The sequence below is a fragment of the Protomyctophum bolini genome, assembly GCF_963924005.1.
Source record: "Protomyctophum bolini genome assembly, chromosome: 9".
Classification (NCBI taxonomy): Eukaryota; Metazoa; Chordata; class Actinopteri; order Myctophiformes; family Myctophidae; genus Protomyctophum; species Protomyctophum bolini.
Genome location: NC_137870.1, coordinates 2,531,988 through 2,551,928, shown reverse-complemented (window position 1 = coordinate 2,551,928; position 19,941 = coordinate 2,531,988). Strand labels below are relative to the sequence as shown.

Sequence of the window (19,941 nt, the reverse complement as noted above, 5' to 3'; positions counted from 1 at the left end):
TCTACAAGCTCGTAGCGCGCCACTCGGTGGCGCGCTATGAGCTTGTAGATCTGCTTTTTTTCAATAGCTAAAGTATAACATAATGCTTTAGTTAATTAAAACACCAAAAGGGGTTCCCGCCCAGAATGGGTTATTATCATGGCAGTGGCCCGATAAGGCCAGGGCACACGATTACGGCTGGATCACAATGCCTGCCCGCTAACCAGTGCTGTCATTAACCCATTCTGACCTGAGATCAGATTCATGCGAGGTTTCCAACTGGACACACACTGGTCTGATTATAACCCATTCTGACCTGAGATCAGATTCTAAAAATGTCAGTCGTTCTTTGATTTTTCTAAAAATAGCAGACCTACAAGCTTGTAGCGCGCCACTCGGTGGCGCGCTACAAGCTTGTAGATCTGCTATTTTTTCAATAGCTATAAAGCATAACATGATGCTAAACACCAAAATGGGTTCCCCGTTCAGAATGGGTTAAATAAGATTACTGGAAATTAGCCCTGGGGGTTTTTGGCTTCGCGGCTTTTCCAGGCAGTATAGTACAGTATAGTATAGGGAGATGTCTTGTCAAGCAATAACGCAATGCTCCAACGCATGTGTTGGAACCACCGTGTTTGTGATACTGTACACATATACTGTACTGTATGTGTGGTATCATCGGTACAATTCAGTTCAATTTAAATGTTGCAGATAGTAAAAAAATAAAAGGAGATTTTTACGGCTTTTTAGCAGTGATTCTCAACCTGTCTGATTTCAAGCACCCCCCTAGTTTGACATGCATTAGGGCTACGGACCCCCCATTTAATGTCATTTATCATCTCTGGGACCCCCAATTTAATATTGTAAAAATCAATGTTAATTTATAACTCTAACTTAACTCCATTTGTACACTCTCAGAGTTACAGACCCATAAGAGTCCATTTGGTTCCAAAATATATCATTTAGCATATTATGGGGACCCCCTTGGAACTCCCCCGCAAGGACCCCCTGAATTCCCACTTTGGGAACCACTGAAATAGCTAACAGACCTTTCTTTCAACAGACGTATAACCACCAAAGGCTACTTTCATGATTTGCCCCCAAACGATTAACCCCCCCCCCCACTCCGCACCCAGTAGTTATTGGTAAAATCCTTCTTTTTGTGTGTGGCTATTTTTGTTCACCAACTGGAGAAGACTGTGAGGAGACAGCCTTCCATTACCTCACCCCATGAGTACGTGTCCCTAATACTCCCTATAATTCTCACCAATAATAGACCGACTTCTTCTAGTGAGCTTTTTCTAGTGAGCTTTTTCTAGTGAGCCTCACCCAGCGAAGAGAAGCTTCCGGCGACCGGCGGCGGTGGCGGTGGCGGTGGCTTTCGAACCTGATTTAATATTCCTTTTTTTATTAATGGGAGTGTCACCGAATGGCACTCAGTGGGAGAAAAATGAGCAGTCTGTAGCGTTGCGGGGGGGCAGGTGGAGGTTCAAGGTGTCCTGGGGTTTTGATTTAATTTAATGCCATACCGTGTTGCTGTTGTTTTCCATTTTTTTCCTTCATTTTAATGTATTTATTATTTGTCAGCCATGCAGTGAGGGTCATCTGGAGCTGAGGGCAACTGTGGCACAATAAGTGGACAAGAAAATGTCGCTACAATTACACAACCTTGGACTTTCTTTTTCTTCTTCTCTCTCTCTCTCTCTCTCTCTCTCTCTCTCTCTCTCTCTCTCTCTCTCTCTCTCTCTCTCTCTCTCTCTCTCTCTCTCGTTCTCCACTACATTTCCGTTTGCAGTCTCTCTTATTCCTTCTCACCCTCTTAATTCTTAATTGCCAGAGTTATTGGTCAGGGATTTCAAACCAGACGCGTGCTCCAGTTTTCAGAAGCAGCCTCTCTCTCTCTGTATCTCTCTGTGTGTGTGTGTGTCTCTCTCTCTCTCTCTCTCTCTCTCTCTCTCTCTCTCTCTCTCTCTGCGTGTGTGTGTCAATATCTCTCTCTTCTATCTCTCTCTGTGCACTTTCCCTCTCTTCCTGCAGACACTCAGTTCCACCAGCCAAGTATACGCTGGCAAGGTCGTCTCATCAAGTTTGCTCTTGCAGACTCAACTCTCAGCAGTGTCAGCTCTGCTTCTCTGCCTCAATGTTGGCCCATAAGTGCAGGCATATTTTATTTCTCCCTCCGTCCGTCTCTCTCTCTCTCTCTCTCTCTCTCTCTCTCTCTCTCTCTCTCTCTCTCTCTCTCTCTCTCTCTCTCTCTCTCTGACTTTACTTCCTCAGCATGGAAATGTAGTGTAGGCGATTGGTCGGTCGGTCTCCATCTCCTCTCCTCTGCTATTTAATATCACCCCTTCTCTCCCTCTCTCTCTATCTCTCTCTCTCTCTCTCTCTCTCGGTGGAACGTGACTCAACCCTGCGGTCTTTTAGCGCGCATTACCCAGGACACCCCGTGTAATTTCCTGCCTGTCAGGCAGAGCGGGGCTGGGTCCGACACCCCCCCCACCCCCCCTACCCCCCCCCCCCCCCCCCGGCACTAAGGAGAAGATAATCACCGTCATATATTTAAAGGAGGTTGGAAATAAATGGAGTGAAGTGGAGTGGAGTGGAGGGAGGGGTGGGGTGGGTGGTTTGGTTCGGTGGTGGGCATGGGATTTGTTTGAGGCTCTCCCAGCGACAGGTGTTGATTAGACGAGGGGTGTTGTGTCAAAATCCCCCCCGTGCATTTCCCCCTTCCTTCCCCGCCAATTGCAGGGCCTTCGTTCGTTCATGAACCGTCTAACAGTCATATCTGTGGACCTGTTGGGGTTGGGCACGGGGGGAGAGAGAGAAACACGCTGAGATGAGGATGAGTGAAATGAAGGACGAAGCGAGAGAGAGAGAGAGAGAGAGAGAGAGAGAGAGAGGTTGTTTTGACAAGACCGGCAAGCAGAGACAAGCATCAAATCATACATATGAAGCGCGCGTGTGCGTGCGCATGTGTGTGTGTGAGTGTGTGTGCGCACGTGTGTGTGTGTGTGTGTGTGCATGTGCGTGTGCAGTTTCTAGATACATCTCTTTTACAGTCTACTTCTTCTCTGCAGAACCTGTAGTCAAAGCGGTGCCTTGCCCCCGCGTGTGTCTTTGCATGGAATGCGAATGCTCCCTTTCTCTAACGGTGTTCATACTGTAGTAGATGTTCATGTCATGTATTAACAGTTCATGCATGAGCATCCTGGATGGTGTACAACACAGTGTATTATTATAACCAGGCTCAATCAACTTACTCGCTTAAAGTGTCCCTCTTTGGTCTTTATTCTGTATACACGGCAAAATGGGCAGTGTCGAGTTAACTCTGAACGGATGATGTGTGTCTCACTATGACTCTCCATCCGTCCATCTTCAACCGCTTGTCCGTACTCGGGTCGCGGGGGCAAGTGCTCCAGACTCCCCTCTCCAGAGCAACTCTGTGAGTGTCTATCCTGGGCCTGCCCTGTATGGTCTCTATATGGTCCTAGAAGCATGTCATGGTGAGCAGGGTTTTTAAGCAGGAACCCATTATATATTAAAAACAAAAAGCAGAGGTGTCATTTATTATAATATTATACATTAGCTATAATTCCACTCTCGCTGACCACAACAACAACAACATCATCCCACCCGGTTCAAATAATAAGCACACACTAAAGATGCGGGGGGTCCATATTGCATGGAGCCGTCCTTGCATGTTGCAGCACGTTTACTGTCTGGTTTCTATCTGTGGGTGGGTGGGTTCCATGCAGCGGTGTGGCGTGTTGCCCTGTCCTAACCCAATTGTGACCCCCCCCTCCCTCCCCTCCCCCACCCCCCGGCTGTTCCCCTCCCAGGCACCAACCCGGGCCGGCCCGGAGCCTTCCCCGGCGCCAACAGCCCCGGCCCAGTAGCTGACCTCTACGGCACCGCCAGCCAGGACTCTGGCGTGGGAAACTACATCAGCGCCGCTAGTCCCCAGCCCGGCTCCGGGTTCGGCCACAGCATCGCCGTGAGTATACACACACACACACACACACACACACACACACACACACACACACACACACACACATGATGCTTCATCGTCACCCTTCATCGTTATCATCGTCATCTGTCATCAGTCGTCTGTATTCTGAAATCCTTTTACTCGCTTCCCTGAAGTCACCCAAAACCATCCAACTGTCTGTAAAGTATAGGAATATGGTATAAGTAATATTATAATAATACTATAATAGTAATATTATTATTATATCAGTACTTTGTGTACACACGTTTCCCAATACAACGGCAAAATCCCGTATACCCTAAAGAAATATATAGATTTTTAAACCTGGCGTCCCTATTTTTGGAATGTCATTATGGGGCAGAAATATTAAAGGAAATCACACATTTTCAAAAATCGCAAATATAGACCAATTCAATTCAATTCAATTCAAAGGGCTTTATTGGCATGAGAAAACATACGTTTACATTGCCAAAGCAGAAAGAACAATACAACAATACAGCAATACAATCAAAACAAAAATTATGTACATTTGAAGGTCAGAATCTTCAATAGATCAACTTCTATGTACCAAGATCACTCGATGCAGGTATAGTGCAGGAATATACACAATGGTTAGACCATCTACAACAGTCACATCGCAAAAACGTTCTGAGCTTGCAGATCTGCCATTTTTGCTATGATTACTGGTGTACCTTTAGGCCAGGGGTTCTCAACTCGTGGGTCGCGACCCCTCCCAAGTCATTGCCAAAGCATTTCCGGGGGTCCCCGGCCAAACACTTTGAGAACCCCTGCCTTAGGCTGAAGGCCTATAACGAGGTTGGAAGAAATAGCCAAGACAATTTTCATGGCAGATCATTTTTATACTGCCTGTCGAGGACTGTCTACTCTGTACATAAAGTAGTTTCATTTTAAGTGACAGCTTCAATCTGTTGGCCAGACATTTACAAGCGGGGCCTAATGTTTTACTCAAACTCTGCTCAGCACTCGAATCAATAAGCAATTTAACATGACCCGCGCAATCACTTTCACTGCTGCCTGCATTTTAGGGAATTTTGAGCCCCCAAAAAACACTGCTTTGCTTCCATTTTCTTTCAGCGACAAATAACACCACGTTTTGTCGGAATATCCTTTCATTTAAAAAGTTTTTAAGTGCTTAGACAGGGGCCTTATAGTCCTGTTGCGTTCACTTGCCAGAGTTTTTATCCATCCTCTCTTTCACGCATCCTCTCTTCCTGCTGTCCTGTGAAACAAACTGTGAACTTGCATGGGGTGTCGTCACCTCTCTGATGTGTCGCTTCTGTTCGTGTGCCAAGCAGAAGGTCAAAAAAATGGCCCAGACGAATGAATGGCCTCTACATCGTTCCCGGAACGTGCTTTTTCCTGCACCTTTTCCTCTGACGCTGTAGAGCGTCAATATGTTTTAGTTTTAACCTTTTCCAGCTGGAATGACTTGAAAGACCCTCCCGTGTGTCGTTTCCAATCAAACGGCCCGTAACAAACCTTTGCACAATCTGCTGTTACAGGGGGATTTCTTTATGCTCTTTGAAGCCAGGCCAGCAGATGCCAGGCAGGTTGAAGACCAGGAAGCCAAAAAAAATCATCGCTGATTCATAATAAGCTGATGTGCTAGTAACTATAGTCCCTGATTCAACCCCGTTTGATATTCGGGCCAAATATCCTCGACAAGGTCGTCTGTGTGTTATATAGAGTTCTCAGACACCCTGAATGCCTTCTGTTCTGCTGGGTATAGCTCTGAATTCCCCGGAGCATTCCGCGACTGTGGAGAGAGCTGTGCCGTGGTGTTGGCACGGTCTAAGTAGCTCCTGTATTGTCGTCGGCAAACGGGGGGACATTCATGATGTATCATCTGTAATCAATATGTCACCTGGCTTCCACTTGATGTTGAAAGACCGTTTGAACCTCTTTAAGATGAAATGTGAGCAGAGCCAGCTGGGTAATAATCAGTGTTGGGCAGTAGCTAGCTACAAGTAGCGAAGCTACATAGCTTACTACATTTATCAGTAGCTTGATGGTAGCTTCACTCCTTTTGAACCAAGTAGCGTTTTTTGTAGTGTAGCTATTTTTAGACCCAAGTAGTGACGTAGCTTTCAACAAAAGCTACAAAGTTACAAATTTACTGTTAAATAAAGTTTTGTGGGGGGAAAAAATCCCTGGAAAGAAATCCATGATTGGTTGGTTTAGATAAGAAGAGTCTGACACAAACAAACAGGCCACCCGCATTCTCTAGTCCAGGTGTTCCCAAACTTTTTTGGACCAGGTACCCCTTTTGGGGTAGATATTTTTCCTGGTACCCCCTCATCCTCGCAACACGGATAACAATATATTTACAACCACAAGCAGTGTTTCCTGCAGGAAAAAGCTTTGGCATGGTGCTGGGCACAGGCCGCAATTTTGATTAATTAATTAATTAATTAGATTAATACATTAAGATTAATTTGTATTATTGCTCTTGTATTGCTATTGGAGACACTGGGGGGACACTGGGGGACACTGGGCAGGCATTGGGGAGGCACTCGGGGGGACACTGGGGAGGCACTCGGGGGGACACTGTCTAAATGTATACGTCTAAATGTAGACGTCTAAATGTATACAGACGTCTAAATGTAGATGTCTAAATGTAGACGTCTAAATGTGTACGTCTTCTCTTATGGGGGTCCCTGGCATATATTTTCAAATGGGGGTCCACAGGCTATGTAGTGTCAATTTGGGGGTCCTTGACATGAAAAAGTTTGGGAACCACTGCTTTAAACACTTTAGCACTTTATGAACATGAACAAAATAGATGGGTCCCCCCTGGAACTCCCTCAGGTACCCCTGGGGGTCCCCAGACCCCACTTTGGGAACCACTGCTCTAGTCTAAATCCCTGTCTCTCAGCTGGTGCGCAAATGGCTAGGCTGTGGCAATAATAATAATTTTAAAAAAGAACAAAAAATAACTAAAATCGTTCATTTTTTGGAACCATGAACTTTAGTTCAAAATGTTGAATTATGAACTGAATTAGTTCCTTTAAAAAAAATTAACTGTGAACTGAACTATAGTTAATAAAAAAAAGAACTTTCCCAACACTGAACACATGAATCAGCCACACGGCAAGGTACATTAATTTTAAGTAATTTTAAAAGTAAATGTGAAAAAGTTGACACCAAAAGCCAGACAGAGGGCTTGTTTCCAGTTTGTTTTTTAATAAACAACCAAACTCAGCATTTTTGCCTGCCTATTAGGCTATTTGTTCGGTGGAAACGTGATCATGAAGTTGATAAAAAATGTCCATGTAGCTAGCTACTTTTGCCATGTAGCTTATAGTGTAGCTTGCTATAATTATCTGGGGATAGCTTTGTTGTAGTTGAGCTATATTTAATAGAGAGTAACTGGTAGTGTAGCTTACTACATTTTCCAAGTAGCTTGCCCATCACTGGTAATAATGGCTCTTTGGAGTTTGAACGATGAGAGGCAACAAAAACACTCAAACGGTGTGAAATATTTGGCCACTTTCTATATCTGGCAGCACCTAAACCAGCAGCGTTGACGTCCTCGTCTGTGTTTGGTTCTGGTGACTGTTTTTTAGCACCATGTACTGCAGAATATTCACAAATGAGCTGGAATACATTTCCTCTTAAGAGGTTATTATTCCTAAGAGATTGCGGACCAAAGAGATGAAAATGTTACACTGAAAAAAGTCATTTTTATCCTTGATTTTCTGTTCAAACAATATTAGGGCCTATAGGCGATCAACCATAGTTTTGTCAGGCTCACGTATAAGGAACAATTTGCCTCCAATTTAGGCATTGAGCATGCCTTAATAGTACAGCAAGCATCATGTACTGTGCTGTACTGTACTGTACTGTACTGTACTGTACTGTACTGTACTGTACTGTACTGTACTGTACTGTACTGTACTGTACTGTACTGTACTGTACTGTACTGTACTGTACTGTACTGTACGTTGAGAATAACCCCTCCTGTAGTGTATACTTACTGTAAACGTTGAGAATAACCCCTCCTGTAGTGTATACTTACTGTAAACGTTGAGAATAACCCCTCCTGTAGTGTATACTTACTGTAAACGTTGAGAACAACCCCTGCTGTAGTGTATACTTACTATACAAACGTTTGCCCAAAATAGGGACACCATGGTTCATATGGTTGACTGTGTTAAGGCTGTCTTTCTGCTTGGTCATGAACAGTTATGTGACTTTGCTAACATCAGCTTCAAAGTGTGTGTGAATCATCTCTGTATTCATGTTCCCCCTAAAGCGTCTTAGCGCCGTGATAATCTTTGCCAATTGACTTGAATCGGAGGAGACATACGTAATCCTTGCAGTATTTGCAAACCCCAGCGCAGCACGGTTCAATTTCACAGTTGTTGCTTTAATACTAGGGGAAGGTTGGGGGGGAGAGAGGGTGACTCGATTTGGATCATTTCCATGCTGTTTACTCATCATTGCATAATTACTGAATTGTTTTGCATGTTTTGTGATTCCTGACGATTTGATTAATATGTGTTGGCATGAATGTTATATAAGCCTTATGAGGAGATATATTGCAGAGCTGTCATTTGGCCCTGTCAACTGTGACTAACTAAACTAAGGCGTATGTATTTATGTAACTTCGGTCGTCAAAACAATGCAAGGCAAAATTCATGGGAATGTCCTGATGTTGACCGTAGAACTAAAGTGTTCCGTCCTTGACAGTTAAGCAGAGGGGTACTTTTTTGTTACCTGAGCAGGTCTCTGCATTCTGTCAGCAGGTGTCTTAAAGGACCACTTCACCACTTTTCAACCTATCTTCATATAATAGGTCCTCACTAATAATCATGATAAAATGGCACGATTTTTTTCTACTCAGTCTGTGTCTCATATAGGAGGGCTGTGGGCAGTTTAGAAACCGTCCTACAAGTGACATCATCATTAGGCAGACTTTTTTTTAAACAAGATTTTTTTTACAATTTCTTTTAGATTTTCATTATGGTAAGAACGATTCCATTTTCGCATTGCAACTTTTCAGGACTAGAAAGCCTGCAGTTTCTATTAGCTTGTATTCCCCATCGATGATGTCACTGGAGGACGGTTTCTGAACTGCTCGCAGACCGAGTAGATTATTATTTAATTTTTTTCATGATTATCAGTGAGGACCTATTATATGAAGACAGGTTGAAAAGTGGGTGAAGTGGTCCTTTAACCGTGTGCATAATTTGGCCAACAAAAAGATGCGTTTAATCCGTTATGACATCAAAGGCAGAAGGACAGCACTTTTACTGCAAGGTCTTCTGTATAGCCCTTCACCACAATCCGAGTTATGGAGCCAAATTGGGGTTCTAATTCTAAATGTGGTCCACGTTGCTACAATGAGCTAGGACTCACGGAAATGAGAGAGAGATGAATTTTCATTCATGCTGGCAGCACGTCGTATGAATAAAATATAGGCTACTCACCACCACGGTAATAGGCTTCTTGCTTTTTCCTAAGAAATGCATTCTGACACGGGTACTAATTGTACACTTTTTAGGGTCCGTTGATCGCGACAGCTTTTACAAATGGATACCATTGAAAGCTAACAGGTGGCTGGTTGCCATCTCATTGGAGGTATTATTACATGATAATTTTTTTATATGATATCCCAGTCTTTCCTATAAACCCCTTAAAACATCTATTGTTTCCTTTTTTTTTCACTCGTCTCATTTCCCCCTTTTTTTTCTCCATTTCCTCCTTGGTTTGTTTCCGTTCGTATCCATTGGATTGGATACTGTCCATTGGATTGGATACTGTCCACTGATTGGATACTGTCCACTGATTGGATACTGTCCACTGATTGGATACTGTCCACTGATTGGATACTGTCCACTGATTGGATACTGTCCACTGATTGGATACTGTCCACTGATTGGATACTGTCCACTGATTGGATACTGTCCACTGAAAAAAAAAGCATGCCATCGCTTTCCACAGGGCTATTGCCAATAACCCATTCTGACCTGAGATCAGATTCATACGAGGTTTCCCACTGGACACACACTGGTCTGATTAACCCATTCTGACCTGAGATCAGATTTTTAAAAAAAAAATGTCAGTCGTTCTTCGATTTTTCAAAAATAGCAGACCTACAAGCTCATAGCGCGCCACTCGGTGGCGCGCTATGAGCTTGTAGATCTGCTATTTTTAAATAGCTAAAGCATAACATGATGCCAACACCAAAACAGGTTCCCGTTCAGAATGGGTTAATATTACCGTAGAAGAAAAAGAGAATCTCCCCGTGGCAAAAGTGGAGCCTTTTGAAAAGTGTTTTAAGAAAAGTGTTTTAAGAAGTTGTTTTTTTCCCATCGTAAAACGTTAACATTAATGTAGCATTCCCTAAATATATTTTTTTTAAAAGCATCGTTCTGTCATTGGAAGTGCTGTATTTGAACTCATCTGTTCTGTGTGCATGTGTTGTGTGTAACAATTAAGTTCCAAGTGTTGACGCTATAGATGGAACTGGGTTTAACACAAACTACTTTGCCCGTCTCCCCTAGCATGCTTATCTGTATACACACTATATTGCCGTCCAGTTAGTGTGGATTCAGGGATGGATGCTTCAATGCATTCATCAAGCGGTCGGTCGCACTATTCAGCCAAAAGATGTGCTTCGTTTTAAATAAATCACCTCATTTTAAGAATGTTTCCTAAATCTGGGTGTCAAATAGCATGGGTGCAACTTATTTTTAGACACATGGATGTATTGTGACGGCACCTATAAGCAAGTCATGGGAGAAGGCATCTCTTTGCGTGTAGACTCAGTTCAATATTAACCCCACACATATCATCAAGCGGATAACAGCCAAACCGTTCCACTCAACTTGCATGTTTTACCCCTGGTTTTATACGTGGTTGTGTGCAGTGTCTTGTACCCAAAATATCAGCTCTACAAGCTTCACACAACCAAGTTTAAATCTGGCCTTTAGATACTGTACTAACATGGCCGTGCTACCGCTTGCTGCCCGTATAACCCCCGAGGTGTTGTGTGATACTGTAGAAGCCTTATTGTGCTAACTTTTACAGTTGACAAGACTGTGCCATCCGCCTCTTTGCCAGCTTCAAAGCTCAGAAATTAATTTGCATTTGTTTGTTGATTTGATTTATAGTCCTTTTGAGCAATGGGGGGTGGGGGGTGGGGGGGGGATAGCCCCTCACACCATAAATCCAAATTCCAATACCTACAAATAAAAAGGTTAAGCGATGCAAGGGATTGCGGTCAGAGCAGAGATTGTAAAGGAATTAAATCGTTTAGTTAACACACAAAAATGAATTAAAAATGAAATGTACAAGAGGATCATGGCACGTGAAGAAATAGTGGAAGTTGAGGATGGAGCTTGCTCGTGAGAACCCCTGTATGCCAAGGTTTTAGCTGTCCTCACGGTGTGTGTGACCGCACTCTTCCAAACTGACTTCAGACGTAGCCTATATTATGAGCTTTGAAATGGGGCTAATAATAATATTGATTTGTATAGAATTCAAATCAAAAAAAGAGATTGATAAATGTCATCCACACTGGGCAGAGAGCTGAATGTTTCGGGACACAGTGGGACCTATAGTCCAGGTGTTGACCGACTGTGCGCTGCCAGTCCGTCTTGTGCTGCCTATTACCAGCAGAGTATTTCAGACACATAGACACATAAAGATATCTGGAGCGTATGTTCGGCTCTGGAGCGTATGTGTGCTCAAGGGAGGGAGGGCAAAACATTCCCGAGGTTCCTTTGAGAAGCCTCGCCGCGGAGCGCACGTTCGGGTTCTGATAAGTCCCGGGAAAAAAAAAAGATGAGCTGTGATTGGCCAGTAGTCACTTGAGTGGCAGCGTGACGGTAGTGTGCCGTACGTCCAATTATTCCGCCCCTCCCGTCAACACACATCGCTCCAACGAACATGCAGCAGCCAATGAGACATCTATTTAAATATCAATGTTCAGGCAGGCCAGGCGAAAAAGGACAGGCCGGAGTCTCTCGAAAACCCAGTGTTTCCCCCAAACTGTGTATGGAGTCCCTATAAATTTTTGTTTCCTACATTTTGTTTTTAATTATTATTATTATTATTATTATTTCAAAATATTTTCCAAAAACATTCCCCCCCCAAAAAAAAAAAGCTAAAAAGAAATTGTGGAATTAAAACAAAATTCAATGATTTCTGAAAATAGCCCATCTACAAGAACTTGTATAAGCTTGCAGATCTGCTTGTTTTCACTCATTTGGGTCCCCAAGGCTTAAAAAGGTGTGGGAAGGACTCTGTCTAAAGTGCTTCTGTGTAACAGGTGATGCCATCCAACACCAATCACTACAGCATCCACACAGTGGCCGAGAGCGGAGGTGGCACCAGATGAACAACGAACGCCCGGAGAGAGAGAGAGAGAGAGAGAGAGAGAGAGAGAGGGAGGGACGGAGAGAGAGGGAGAGAGAGAGAGAGAGAGAGGGAGAGAGAGAGAGAGAGGGAGAGAGAGAGAGAATGAAAAGAAATGTTTAAAAAAAAAAATCATCTCAGAAAAAAAAAGAAAGAAAGAGAAACTACGACCTGCTGTACTATATATAAACCCCCACCTGGCTTTGAGAACCATGATACTGTATATGACTGTAGCCCAGTATCATTGTGTGTGTGTGAGGTTTTGTCTTGGTTTTTGTCCACCCATAAGCCCAACTTTATTGATGATTCAATTCAATGACTCGTTTGAATGGCCTTTGTTTTCTTTTCTTTTCTTCTTTGGTTCATGTTTCCTTTTAAGGTTGTTTTTTTTAAATCAACCATGAAAGATACATTTTCTGATAATTTTATGTGTATTTTCGATCCTAACGTGAGAAGAAGAAAAAAAAATATATATATATATATGTATGTAAGCTGTTTTGTTCTTTTGTGTCTTTCCAGACACTGTGGATATATATATATTTTTTATCCTTGGTGATTGTCAGGTGTCAGTCTGCGCGCGCGCACACACACACACACACACACACACACACACACACACACACACACACACACACACACACACACACACGACATCTGATTCGAACCAATGTTACTCAGAGAGAGACGACATTGGTTTGCAGTTTAAAAAACAGAAGGTAAACTAATAAATCTTAGTAGCTCTTTTGTTCCTCGTAATGTTGTCACCATACTTACCTATTTTTGGCAATAAGAGGACTACAATATTTTCACAGTCCTTTTTTATAAATGTTTTGTTGTCGGGAGGAAAAGAGAAAAAAGTTTCCTTTTAATACTACGTGAAATTGAAATTTTAAAAAAATAATACAAAAAAATAATATAACTGTAAATAATATTCCAGTCACTGCATATAATGGTTTTGAGAGAGAGAGAGAGAGAGAGAGAGAGAGAGAGAGAGAGAGAGAGAGAGAGATAATCATATTTTCTGCGACGGTTCCTGAAGAAAGGATGTACGTGTGGGAGAGGACATCAAAAGTGCTACGTTAAGTCCTGGAAGAATCCCCATCCATAGCACAAAGGCCATGAGGTTGAGGATGAGAGGATCCTTATGGAGAACACTGTTGGCTTTGCTCTGTAAATACCGTTGGCTTTCTTACTGTACGTGGCTAATGTCATACCAGCATATTTGTGTCTACATGCTGAGCTCCCATGTGCACAGCTTTCAAAAAGATGACACGAGGTTAAAAAAAAAACCAAACAAAAAAAAACTAAAAACACTGGACGTTGTCACACACAAAAAAAACATCTCTTGGAGATGACTTCTGCTCGACACTCGACACACGACTGAAAGACTCTGATCTCTCTCTTTCTCGCTGCGACTTTGGAGGTCAATAGTATCAAAAGAAGTAAATGACAGGATCCAAAGCACACGTATACTTTCTTTTTTTAATACTAGACGAGATGAGCTTTGTCCAGATATTTCATATTGATGGTAATTTCAAGCGGACAAAGGATTTGTTTGACACACTGATTGTCTTTGGTTTTGCCACTGCTTCCCTGTGTTCTCGTGAAAGGCAATATTTCAAGTCAGATTATAGCGTCATCTTTTTTCAGAAGCCTGACGAAACAAGTGTCTCTCGGTGTTACCTCAACCCTGTGCGTTTTCTTGTCTTATAAAAGATGACCAGATAGGTTAATTTATTTGAAACTGAAACACTTAATGAAAATATGAGTGGTTTATGAAAGCAAAAGTTGTTGCACTGTGATTAGCAGCACATAGTATGATCTGCACTGTTAGTGTAACTCAGTGAGTGACGAAATGGAGGGAAAAAAACTATATTCAGAGAAATTATCATAGTTGTCTCTCACCTGGAGAACTTATAGTTCCATCATTAGCTGACATACAGTACAAGATAATATTTATCGACCACAGCTGACGGATGTGTCCAAGGCTTTAGACAACCTTGGCTTGCAACACGAGTGCAATAACATGATGTATAGTGGAGGCCATATTTTGTTTAGATAATGGGCCATAATAGGCCATCATTTTTACACTAACGGTTAAACTAACACTGCAGATTTTGCTGTGTAAGGTCGAGACCAGGTTCTCTTTGCACATTAGTCGGCCATTTGATATAGTCTCAGAGATATGAAGGATGGTTAACGTTACAATGAGATTTTTCAAACCCAACTCCGGTTAGGGTGATTGTAACATGTTCGGACATTCTGTATACTGTATGTTCTATAGTTTACTGATTCTCACAGATTTGCCATACAGCGTACATACTGTACCAGTATGACACAAAAACAAATTTTTACCATGAAACAGAAACATTAAGGAAAAGAGAGGAATGTTACCCATGATCATTTAATGTAAATATAGGAATTTGTTAAAAACGGAGAAATTGATCTTCTTTAACGTTTCCAATGGTTTATTAATTGATAAATGGATATCCTGGGGGTTTTTTTTTGGTTTTTCTTTTGGTTTTTTAACTTTTTTTTCTCCAAGTTTGCTTTTACAAAACAGTGTGAAGCTGAATGCTGGATCGTTTTTAAAAATGGGGACTTCAGTAATAATCAAATTATCCAAAAACAGAAAAAAAGAAAAAGAGAAAAAAAAGAAAGAAAGACAGAAATATGTATGTTATCGATTAAAAAAAAAAAAAGAGATGAAAATTGTATGTTCCCTTGAATGATTTACATTTCTAAGAAGGATTTGTATCAATATTTTTGTGGTTGTTAATGATTATATGAATAATAACTATAATAATACTAACAATAATATTATGTACTGTATCCATCCATCCATCCAGTTTCTCTCTCCATTCCCTGTCACCTTCTACAATAATCTTATGTTGATCATCAATGTATTTCAGTAACGTGTGGAAAAAAAAAGAAAATCCAATGACCTTGTATAAGAGTGCTGTCTTTGATCCCAGTCTAGTGATCTATACACATGCGTTGACCCCCTCAATCCCCCTCTTTCCCTATGTCTCTCTACCTCTTTCCTCCTCTCTCTCTTCTCTTTCTCCTAGTGGCTAGTAATAGATGTTATGTAGTTAATATAGACAATAATAGCTGTAGTTGTTAGCTGATTTAGGACCAGTAAGGATAGAACTTTCTCTTATTAATTACCATATGGGGGAGAAAAGAAATGCTGACATTTTGATTCACTCTTATTTTCTGTTGGTATTCGGTTTTTTTGTTGTTATTTTATTGGGGTTTATTATGGTTTGGTTTTTTTTGGTTTTGCTGATCTCACAATGGTTTCAACTAACCAAAGCTCTCATTGAAAAAACACATTTAAAGGAGAAATTGCTGTAAAGATGGAATTGTAAAACAAGGCATTAATTGGATCCCCACCCTTGAATGTTTTAAAAGGGGTGTGCCATACTACCTTAAATGCTAACGCTAGATATGCAAAAAACGCTTTTTTATTTCTTATGATTTGTCAAGAGGGACACGAGTTATAGTAACGGGAAAGAGGAATTTTATTACATGAATGGAGAAAAGAAATTACATATTTTTTTAGAAAGTTACAACAGATTAATGATATAATAATAATGATAACAATAATGACTATTATAAATATCATTAATCTAAACTATATACGTTTTAAATGTTTGTACTCTTGGAAAATATCCCAGTGGCCCATGGCACTACTATTTTTGAATACTGTTTTCTTTTTAACTTGTTGACTTTTAATTAGCTCTCATACTATAGTTTGAACTCATCAACTGAATTTTAGCGAGTTATCTTTGTACTGTGGAACCAGCTCTTTCTTCGTTCACGTACCAAATCCCATGCAGCCCGCTGCCTCCATCAGCAGCCATCCAGATACTTTACTCAGCCTTATTAGTCGGTTCTTCTGACTTTACGGCAAGTCTTCATGGTTGTGCTGCAAAGCTGGGTGTAGATAGACGGAATTTCTGGATTTGTGTATGGTAGAAGAAAGTACACATCCATGGTCACTGTGCCATAGTAGCAATGGCTCAGTATAGTAGAACAACAAGATGCTCACCCTGAAGTTGACAAAAATGGATTCGGTGGGATTGATGATGGCAGTGTGATGTGACCCATGCAGTTAATGGGACACACCCTTTTTGCAAAAAAATATATGTTAATGACGTTTAGAAGCTTTAGATCACTTTCCTGGGGGTATTTATGTGTGTAATATGTGGTTTTAGATATTTTAGATTGTAGCAGTGAGCCTGTTGTCTCTGATGTCATGGACACTGGTCTCACTACCTTCCTGGACTACAATTCCCATAATTCTTTGGTGCACTGCTCCTCCTTGTGGATAGGGGGGAGAGCTGTCTTACTGAGACAACATGTAGTCCAGGAAGGAAGTGAGCCCAGTGTCCATGACATCAGAGACAACAGGCTCACTGCTACAATCTAAAATATCTAAAACCACATATTACACACATAAAGACCCCCAGGAAAGTGTTCTAAAGCTTCTAAACGTCATTAACATATATCTTTTTGCAAAAAGGGTGAAGTGTCCCTTTAAGGGCATTGAAAATAGCTGATTTACAAGCTCACAGTGTGTTGCAGTGTGCACTGTGCAGTGCTTTGAAATCTGATATTGCCCAGTGCGCAGCATGCAACTAATTATAAATCAGGAGTTAGTTAATAGGGTGAATGTCTGAAATATGACGTAAGACAATGTAATCAGAGCAGTTTCACAGCGCTGTGCCTTCACTTCAATCTTCCACCAGCTTTTCCCACAAGTTGTCCCTTTTCTTTCCGATCTTGAGAAAGTGGCATCTGTGTCCTATCACAGAACAAATTAATCTCAGCCTCTTTAAAGATCTCAAAGAAGCGGTTTTGGGTGGCAGCATTTTACGTCCGATCTGTGTCATTTATCTACCTATGCGGCTCCGCATGGGATTGCAGAACTAAGCTGGTTGCCATATTCCAAGTGGTCGATATAACAGTACAACATCTTTTTATCCGGTTTATAGCTTTCATTACTTTAGAAACTTTTCTCAAAATTTGATTCCGTAGCTTTGGACTTTAAGGTAGCATGGCTGTGTTTGTTGCTATGCTTTTCTTTCACATTGACAGCAGTCTACAGCTAATGAATGTTACACATCTTGCTAGACTTAGTTCATCGTTGGATAATTGTTGGTTAATAAAAAGAAAAGAAAAAAACGCAAAAAAAAGAGAAAAAAAAACACACACGACCTGGAAGGTGTTGGATATATTGGGAGCGAACTACTACCGTAGTTTACCGTAACTACTACCGTAGTTTACCGTAACTACTACCGTATCCACTTAAACTTGAATCTTGAGGCAAGTGCTAGGCAATGGCCAAACGATCATCCTGTCACTGAAATACAGCACACACACACATACTGTAATCCGGGTACATAATGTAAATATGTGTACACATATAAAGGATTTAAGTGTAATTATATATCTTTGTTGAACACTTTGTCTGTGTGAAGGCCGAACACTCATTTTTTTGTACAAAAAAAAAAAAGACGGAACAAAAAATGAGAGCTGAAAAATGTTTAAAGTAGCCAACACTGTAGGGTTTGTGTCTCGCAGTCAAAACAAAGTTTTTTGCCATAAATACAAGCATCACGGCTGTACCGCAATAATCTTAGATGGTGAAATGGGGTGGGGGGTAACGGAGGTACAATACATACCGGGTTCACTGGGGAATGTCGTCAACAGTGGCAGACATGCAAAACCGATGGGGGGGGAAAAGCTGAGGTCGACATGCTCAGAACAGCGGTACAGTCATTCGTGTCTCGTCACATGGGGCCTATACAGAAGCTTGTTCTCCATGCCTCCTTTGGTTGGTTGGTTGGTGGGTGGGTGGGTGGGTGGGGATGGGGTTGTGGGGGGGAGGGGGGTCGTGGGTGGGTGGGGTGGTTCTGATTGCCTTGCCCATTCCTACCACTTGCCCATTTTTTAACGTTAACGGACTTTTTACTGCGAGAGCTGACTGAACGGGACTGACAGCACTGAAAGCATCTTTCAGGTCTTCTTGTACGGCTCGCTCCTCGAGCCCTGTTGTAAAAAAAATAAAAAAATGGAAAAAATACAAAAAAAAAAAACGTACGAAAAACTCAAAAGTGGATGGGGGTCTCTCACATCTCAGATGTGGAAAGTATAATTTTATATTTGTATTTTCAAATAATGATAATAAAAAAAATGTTTGTGAAAGGTTTCCATCCTCTACTGTGGTCCAGAAATCAATGTGTTTGTCTGGAAGAAAAAGAAAAAAAGAAAAAAAAAGGGGAAAAAAAACAGAAAAAAGGAAGGAGAAAAAAAAGAAAGAAATAAAACAAAACTGTTTTGAACCATTTCATCTAATGTTCTTCTTCTGTTTTTTGTCACTATATGCAGGCTTGACCCTCAGTCTTGATATGTGTAATCCTCGGGTACCTTCATGGTGTCTCAACACATTCATTAGTCAGCCACATACCGGGACATCAACCGCTCATCTCTCTCAGCATGCTCTCTCCCGAGTCCTGACACAGAAATGCCATGATAATGGCAGTAATGTTAAGTAAAATTAACTTTTACACACTCTCTCAATTCATATATATATAGGTGGCTGTATAGCTAAATGAACCCCATAGGCTTTTGACAAAGCTAGGATCATGACAACCATGACCATAATAGCCGATCATAATGGCCGATCAAATAATGTATAAGAAGAAAAACAAAACAAAAAGTGTTGTGTGTACCCTGCATGCCTATAATTCTTTCTAATTATTTGATCGGCCCAAAACATTGTGTTGGATGCAGTTTAACGTCATACCCAGGACCCAGAAAGCTTAATTCATACTTCAACAAATGACAGTGTTGCTAGTTGCTTGCCAAAAAGACATGACGTGTGTGTGTGTGTGTGTGTGTGTGTGTTGTGTGTGTGTGTGTGTGTGTGTGTGTGTGTGTCAACACACACACACACACACACACACGGTGTGACACGGTCAGTATAAATGAGGCTTTAACCTATCCCGCATGGTGGGCTGTTCAACATCAGATCTGCAAATGGAGCCTTGCCTGATATACACACACAAACACATAGGATGGGAGATGGGCCATGGCCAGCAATCAATCACAAGTTTACTCCTCGGGTCCTCATTGTGCCCTAGCTGCGGCTCATTCTCCCCCTCATTTGTCAAAACATTTCCAACCCTGCCGTCATCTGTTCTTGTCATATTCTCAGGGTAAGCCCATTCATCTGCTGCCGGCCCGAGTTTAGACCGGCCCCGCCGCAGTCCATGTCTGCATGTCTGTCCGCATCTGACCGCGCCGCGCCGCCGATGATACAAACTGTTCCAAGACATTTTTCTTTATTTTTTTCTCCCATCAGTACGTCAGTCACAGCCTCTAGAGGAGTGGTGTCAAATCCAACCGTGGCCTCGCGGGCCGTTAGGAGGAGTGAACGAACGCACAACATTCCAAAAAAATGTCAGGGGATTTGAGCTATAGCGGAGTTTGCTGTGAGTGATATGCGTAACGTACAAGGTGAGGGTGTCTGTCTGTCCTCGCAGGGATCAGGCCCTTATCGGCAACAGTCTCAT

The 19,941-nt window shown here is 41.8% G+C and overlaps 1 long non-coding RNA gene across 2 annotated transcripts in view; it reads left to right on the top strand.

The window, feature by feature from the left end:
* LOC308321610 overlaps positions 1 to 17,881 on the top strand; it is a 49,612-nt gene extending 31,731 nt beyond the window's left edge. Inside the window, exons 3-5 of one of the 2 annotated variants that reach the window (XR_013964636.1) lie at positions 3,819 to 3,973; positions 9,498 to 9,574; positions 12,270 to 17,881. This is a non-coding gene — a long non-coding RNA (uncharacterized lncRNA). The remainder of the gene's footprint in view (positions 1 to 3,818; positions 3,974 to 9,497; positions 9,575 to 12,269) is intronic. The other variant, XR_013964635.1, reaches the window with a different exon arrangement.
* Positions 17,882 to 19,941: the final 2,060 nt, after the last annotated feature.